Genomic DNA, 7,938 nt, shown 5'->3' on the forward strand with positions numbered 1-7,938 from the left:
GTGTTGCAAGAGGTCTTTAGTTTTAACATTGATTGATAGTAGAAGACCCATTTCTAATTGTCCTAGTCAAAGAAACAATTAACATCTGCCAAGGCATTACCCACCAAGTTATTCGATCTGGGCATCGGGCACGTGGTCCTGCTCGCACATAGGTGCAACCAAAATGTTTCAGAACCAGAACCCTCTGGAAGAGATTCCCTATCATTATATATTGTAATCGGTCCTCAGCACCACTATGGTTTTGTTTTTCTCATGCAATATTACACCTGTTTCGATTTGATATAAACAGGTACTTGGGAGAACATGAACAAGAAGAAGAAGAATAAACTTAGTTTCTAAAGTTGTCGTTAAGTTTTTTATCCTCTGTACTGAATTATATGAATAAGATTGAAAAATATATAAGTGTGGTTGACACTTGACAACTTTCGTTGATGAATCTATGTACACTTATTGGCCTATAATATTTCAAATGGACTTTAAAACGTTGACCAATTACGATAGAATCAAGATTTGGACCCGAGGAGTGCGAAATTATATACAAACAAAAAAGTATTGCAAAAACAATAATAAACTAGAGAAAAACTATCAACATAAATACATTATATGGTATAGGGTATTATGAATGTATATCAAGTCAAGCGTGGAGCCAAAATTTTATTTTAGACTGAGCTGACCGTGAATTAAAACGGTATGAAATAAAAAATCGATACGTATGACTAGTTTTGAAGAAGATAATTATAGTGCGAATACAGGCTCTTAACTACATATGTTAATTGTCAAACAAATATTGCTGTTTCTTTTTTAAAGATAAGTAATAGTCAGGGTGGCCCGTGACCAAAGCCACCAAAGCTGTCGCTTTGGGCCCTAAATAATCAAGGGCCTCATATTTCCTATTTCGTATGTAACTTTCGAAAAACTAATTATACTTTAAACCAATTTCAAGTATAATTTAAGGCTTAGTTTAGTGGTAAAGAGTTTAGATCTTGGATAAAAAGTCAAGAGTTTGATTCCTACTTTTTACATTGTTTAAATTTTTTTCTAATATCCATTGTATGGGGCCTCCCGTATACTTGGGCAGGTCCCGGTAATAGTTTAGAAAGCTTAAATTCATAATATTTTAAAGAGAGCAAAAATCTAAGGCCCAAAATCCTACCCAAAACCACAAACCCAGCCCAACACGGAAGATTATTCCAAAAAACACCCAAAAGATGAAAAGTCACTTTTAACCTCTTTAGACAATCATCCTTCCTCTAGTATCCCTCCCTCATTTCCCGCTTTTTCTTTTTTGTTTCAGCCTTCCTCCCGAAAAACGAGGGAAAAAGCTGTAATGTGAAGCGACTTGACGTGACGCTTAAACCCTATCTCTATTTCTCTCTCTTCATTCCCTCAAAACACAAAAACGAAATCAGACTCAACCATTTCTGGAGACATTTACAGCTATGTTTAAGACATTTGGGATTTTGTTTCAACCATTTAGGGTATTGTTGGTAATTTTTGGGTGTTTTACTTAGTAAAAAAGCTTATGTTCTTCATTAAGCGTTTTGGAGGTTTTGGGAAAATTTTAAAGTTATGTTGAAGACATTTTAGGTTCTGTTTCAAACATTGAGGGGTTTTACTTGGTAAAAAAACTACTGTTCTTCGTTAAGCATTTTGGGGGTTTTTGGAGACATTGACAGTTATGTTGAAGAGATCATCTGGGATTCTGTTTCAAACATTCAGGGTTTTGTTGGTGATTTGTGGGTGTTTTACTTGGTAAAAAAACTTTTGTTCTTCGTAAGCATTTTGGAGATTTTGGGAAAAAATTTAAGTTATGTTGAAGACATTTTGGATTTTGTTTCAAACATTTAGGAGTTTGTTGATGATTTTTTGTTGTTTTACTTGGTAAAAAAACTATTTTTCTTCGTTTAGCATTTTGGGGGGTTTTAGAGACATTTACAGTTATGTTGAAGACATTTGGGATTCTGTTTCAAACATTTTGGGTAGTTTTGGTGATTTTTTGGGTGCTTTACTTGGTAAAAATGCTATTGTTCTTCGTTAAGCATTTTGGTGGTTTTTGGAGACATTTACAGTTATTTTGAAGACATTTGGAATTTTGTTTCAAACATTTAGGGTATTGTTGGTGATTTTTGGGTGTTTCACTTGGTAAAAATCTTTTATTCTTCGTTAAGCATTTTGAGAAAAATTTAAAGTTATGTTGAAGACATTTTGGGTTCTGTTTCAAACACTTAGGTGGTTGTTGATGATTTTTGGGGGTTTTACTTGGTAAAAAAAATATTGTTCTTCATTAAGCATTTTGAGGGTTTTTTGAGACATTTACAGTTATGTTGAAGACATTTGGGATTCTCTTTCAAACATTCAGGGTTTTGTTGGTGATTTGTGGGTGTTTTACTTGGTAAAAAAAACTTTTGTTCTTCATAAGCATTTTGGAAATTTTGAGAAAAAATTTAAGTTATGTTGAAGACATTTTGGGTTTTGTTTCAAACATTTAGGGGTTTGTTGATGATTTTTGGTTGTTTTACTTGGTAAAAAAAAACTATTGTTCTTCGTTGAGCATTTTGGGGAGTTTTGGAGACATTTACAGTTATGTTGAAGACATTTGGGATTCTGTTTCAAACATTTTGGGTAGTGTTGGTGATTTTTGGGTGTTTTACTTGGTAAAAAAACTATTGTTCTTCGTTAAGCATTTTGGTTGTTTTTGGAGACATCTACAGTTATGTTGAAGACATTTGGGATTTTGTTTCAAATGAGTTAGTATATTTTATACTTTTATTTTGATTAGTTATAAACTTCTTTTGATTAGGTACTATCTATGGAGTTGAACAAGAAAAACGGATAAAAATGGAAGAAAGGCGCTTGAAGGGCGAATTGGTCATTTGGACTAGAGGTGATTCAGTAAATTTGTGTAAACGTCAGTGGACCAATGAAAAGTAGAGCCAACGATGAGTCCAACGGTGAAGACGAGAATCGAATCGGAGTTCGGATGAAAAAGTGGTGATAGAAAAAAGTCGATGGATATTTCGGTCTTCGCTAAAAGTTAGAAGATGTAGAGAATGATGAGGGCACCCACTTTAATTTCTTAAAGAGAAGCAACAGCCCAAATTCCAAGCCCCAAGAGCCCAAGAAAGAGGAAGAAAGATAAGTTTTATGAGCACCCCTATTTGGCCCAAGTCAAACAACCAAGGCAAGGGACCTAGGTTTTTGTCTTGGAAACAAAAATGAGAGGAGAAGACTGATGGAGGGGACACGATTTTTAACAAGGAGGTCTTGAGGGTTCTTGGGAGGCGATTTTGAGAGAAGGAAGAAAAGAACGGCTACATAGAGAAACCAGGGACGGATATTGGGAGGATTTGGTGGTGGCGGTTTTGATTATCTGGCTGGGTTGTTTCGAAGGCTGGTATTTGGTGGTGGTTTTGACGGTTTTGTGGAGGATTTTGAAGGCTGTTTTGGTATTCAAAGGGGTAGTTTAATGTGGCTGTTTTGGGTGAGATTTAAGATGTAGATTTGGGTTTTTGAAGGGCGGTGTTGGCTGGATTTGAAGTTGGTCTGTGGCTGAGAATTGAAGTGAGGATTGGAGCTGTTTGGACAAGAGAAGTGGTGAGCAAATCAAGTTGGACTAGGGTTTGTTTGGCTGCAGTGTTAATCGAATTTCAGCTGGGAAAACCCAAAACCTCTTCCATTTTCTCCCCTGTTCTTCCATTCTTTTTACTTGTTCTTTATCTTATTCAACAACTCCAAAAGCATATTAACTTGTGTTAAGTTACTTTTGTCAACTCATTTGTGATTCTTAGTATTTCAAATTATAAAATCATGTGTGTGGTTTCTTCTTTAACCTTGAATCTCAATATTTGTTTGACCATGAGTAGCTAATCAATTTGTTGAGGTCTAGGGATGAAATCTTGATATGTTTATGTATGTGTTTGTTTGATTAGATTAGTATGTTTGATATCTCTATCATGTTAGGTTAATCGGTTAAACTTGTTTCATGTCTTATGTCAAGCATATGTCATATAGTTACTTGTTAATCGATCTTTCCGATCTAGACTCGATGTTAATGGAATATGATGACCCTTTGACTAGTTATGACCATTAGGTATATCTAGCACTTAGAGCATCTAATTTAGAGTCGAGAAGACTCAAACTTGAGAATCGACCCAAACAAGCATCTACGCAAATATATCTCGATGGATTCCCGAATCCTTAACCTCTCTCATATTTAGAATAAAACCCTAGTCTCCCGAGAATCTTTAGTTAATTGTTCAAGTTTACGTATTTCTCTTCTATTTCTTTTTGGTCAATGCCTAATTAAAACCCCCCTCTTTACTTTATTTGTTTATGTTTTTCTTCCTTAGTCATCCTTTCATACAAAAATTCCTATTACTTGTTCCGATTTAGGTTTTAGTCACTTTAATTCTCTTTAGCTTGTATTTTAGTTACACTTGCAGTCTCGTGGATCGACCACGGTTTTACCGGGTACTACTTGATACCACCGCTTAGGTTTGCAACCTTTTCGGGTGCATCAAGTTTTTGGCGCCGCGGCGGGGATAACAACGTGTAGCTTAGATATAAGTATTATTTTCTTTTATCCTAGATTCTAATTAGTTTTGTTTGCTTTGTGTTTGTCAGAAAAACAAAAATAACAAAAAGAGATCGAAAGGAAGAAGTTTGGGGATTTCGGAGAAAAGTGGAAACCCGACTTCAAAATCAAACAACAAAAGGGGGTAACGAAGTTCTATCTTTTATATTGTCTGACTCTTGTGTGTGTTTGTGAGTGCATTTTGTTCTCTCTTTTTGTGCATGAATAGTTGGATTAGGAATAGTCATAATCGTTCAGAGAGGAACATAGAGCTTGGTAGCACGTCTGAGTCTGACCACAACAATCATCAGTCGGACACTATGGAGGACCAAGAGAGCACACATGGTAGTGAGGGTCATGAGATGAACCCTCCTATGAGGAGCTTGAGGGATTACTTGCAACCCGACCGAACTAGTCAACCATCTTGCATTGTCCTTCCTATGCATGTTGGCAACTTTGAGATTAAGCATGGTGTCATTAACTTACTTCCTAAGTTCCATGGCTTAGAGTCTGAAAGCCCTTAGCTTCATCTGAAGGAATATGACGAGGTCTGCTCGACACTCCGACTCGATGGAGTGCCGAGGACATCGTTAAGCTTAAGCTATTTCCTTTTTCATTAAAGGAAAGAGCTAAGCACTGGCTTCATTCTCTACGCCCTAGATCAATAGGGAGTTGGAAAAAGATGACCACACACTTTGTTTAGAGATTTTTTCCCACTCATAAAACGAACACATTGAGACGGAGCATCATGAACTTTTCACAAAAGGAGCATGAGTCGTTTTATGAGTGTTGGGAAAGATTCAAAGAGCTCATAAATTCTTGCCCACATCACGGTTATGAGGTGTGGAGGGTTATCAATTTCTTTTATGATGGTCTATCCTCCACCCAAAGACAACTTGTAGAAATGATGTGTAATGGGGAATTTATGAGTAAAGATCCCGAGGATGCTTGGGATTATTTCGACCACTTGGCGGAAAATGCCCAAAGTTGGGACATATCCGATACAAATGATCGAAGTAAATCCAAGGCTCAAACGAGCTCAAGGGGAGGGATGTACCTTTTAAATGAAAGTGATGATGTGCATGCAAAGTTATCCAATTTGACTAAACAGGTGGAGGCCTTAAAGTTGCAAAAGGTTAATGTTGTTAGAGCACCGGAAGCTCGTATAGTTGTTTGTGATGTTTGTGATAGCATGGACCACTCCACTACAGATTGTCCTCTGTTGGTCCATGAACAAGCAAATGTCATGAATAACTACAAAAGGCCATTTAGCTCGCCTTATTCTGACACTTATAACCCGGGTTGGAAGAACCATCCCAACTTGAGTTGGAAGAATGGTCCTACAGCAAATGATGTGCATAATCATCAAGGTCCCTCATCAAGCAATGCTTATGTACCACCTCCACGGAGGAACCTTGAGGATCCAATCCATGTAATGCTTCAGAATCATGAGCAAATGTTGCAAGGCCTTCGAAGAGTATGGTTAGAATTGAGGCAAGGTTAAGTGAGGATGAGAAAGGCAAACTACCTTCTCAAACTCAAGAAAACCCTAGGGGAAACAGTGAGGGTAATACATCCGACCATAGGGTTGCACATGTTAAGGCAGTTACTACTCTCAGAAATGGCAAAACGATTGGACAAGATGATCCTATGAGGGTTATTGAACCTGAGGAGCTTAACCAATCTGAGGGTAGTAGTGGTCATAACAAGGCATCCGACAAAACCTCAAGGCCTAACCACATTCTTATGCCTAGTGTGCCTTTCCCTGAGAGATTGGTCTCTACTCAACCAATGAAAGATAATAGTGATATCCTTGAGATCTTTAAGCAAGTTAAGATCAACATTCCTCTCTTGGATGCAATTAAGCAAATTCCTACTTATGCAAAATTCTTGAAGGATCTTTGCACTATGAAGAGGAAACATCATGTGAAGTCTAGAGCTTTCTTGGCTAAGAATGTGAGTGCCATCATTAAGGAGAACCTCTCACCTAAATATAAGGACCCTGGATCCCCCACCATTTCATGCACTATAGGGGCGACTCACATTAAGCAGACACTCCTTGATTTAGGTGCGAGCGTTAATCTTCCACCTTATTCGGTCTATGAGCAATTGGGCTTAGGTGAAATAAAACCCACCAAAGTAGTTTTACAACTTGCCGATCGCTCGATTAAGATGCCGAGAGGGGTGGTTGAGGATGTTTTGGTCCAAGTAGATAAGTTCTATTTTCCAGTAGACTTCTTTATCTTGGACACAAAACCAGTGATGAATGGTGAATCTCAAATTCTAGTCATTTTAGGTAGACCTTTCCTTGCAACATCACGGACTTTAATTGATTGTAGGAGTGGTGCTATGAAACTCTCATTTCGTAATATGACTCTTATGGTTACATTTTCAATTCTTGCAAGCATCCTATTTCTGATTAAGATGAGTTTGATGTTGATTATGATGAGTCTGATGTTCAGGAGTTGCACATGATTGAGTCTTTTGTTCAGGGAGGCCTTGCTTTATGTACCCAAGACCCATTAGAGACTAGTGTTATGAATTGCTTTACGTTTGATGATGAGATAACTATATCGGAATTGAACTCTCTCATGGATTCGGCACCTTTATTGGACACGGAGATGTGGAAGGTTAGATTTGAGTCACTTCCAATCAATGAGCCTAAACCACAACCGTCTTCAATAGAGTTTCCGAAACTTGATTTGAAGCCCTTACCGAGTGAATTGAAATATTCATATTTGGGCCAAGAGCCATCATTTCCGGTTATTATCTCATCACAACTAACCAATTCACAAGAATATAGTCTATTGGAGGTCTTGAGAGATCACAAAGGGGCCCTAGGTTGGACTATTGCCGACCTAAAAGGGATTAGCCCCACTGTGTGTACCCATAGAATCCATCTTGAGGATGATGCCAAACCTTCACGTGAGGGTCAACGAAGGTTGAACCCCTACATGAAAGAGGTTGTGAAGGCAGAAGTCCTCAAGCTATTAGAGGTCGGGATCATCTATCCCATCTCTGATAGCAAATGGGTGAGTCTGACTCAAGTTGTGCCTAAAAAGTCTGGAATTACCGTAGTCGAAAACGAGGCCAATGAACTAATCCCGACTAGGAAAGTCACGGGATGGAGAGTGTGTATCGACTATCAGAAGTTGAATTCGATGACGAGGAAGGACCATTTCCCCTTACCGTTCATCGACCAGATCCTTGAGAAACTTTCCGGTCATCCTTATTACTGCTTTCTAGATGGATATTCGGGGTACAACCAGATTGAGATTGATGAGCGAGATCAAGAAAATACTACTTTTACATGTCCCTTTGGAACGTTTGCATATCGGCGTATGCCATTTGGGTTATGTAATGCC

The 7,938-nt window shown here is 38.0% G+C and overlaps 1 pseudogene; it reads left to right on the forward strand.

The window, feature by feature from the left end:
- Positions 1-4,794: 4,794 nt before the first annotated feature.
- On the forward strand, positions 4,795-6,996 carry LOC147549474 (uncharacterized; annotated as a pseudogene).
- Positions 6,997-7,938: the final 942 nt, after the last annotated feature.

The sequence above is a fragment of the Eschscholzia californica genome, unplaced genomic scaffold, assembly GCF_041429995.1.
Source record: "Eschscholzia californica isolate CP2 unplaced genomic scaffold, dmEscCali1.0.p SCAF_3, whole genome shotgun sequence".
NCBI lineage: Eukaryota > Viridiplantae > Streptophyta > Magnoliopsida > Ranunculales > Papaveraceae > Eschscholzia > Eschscholzia californica.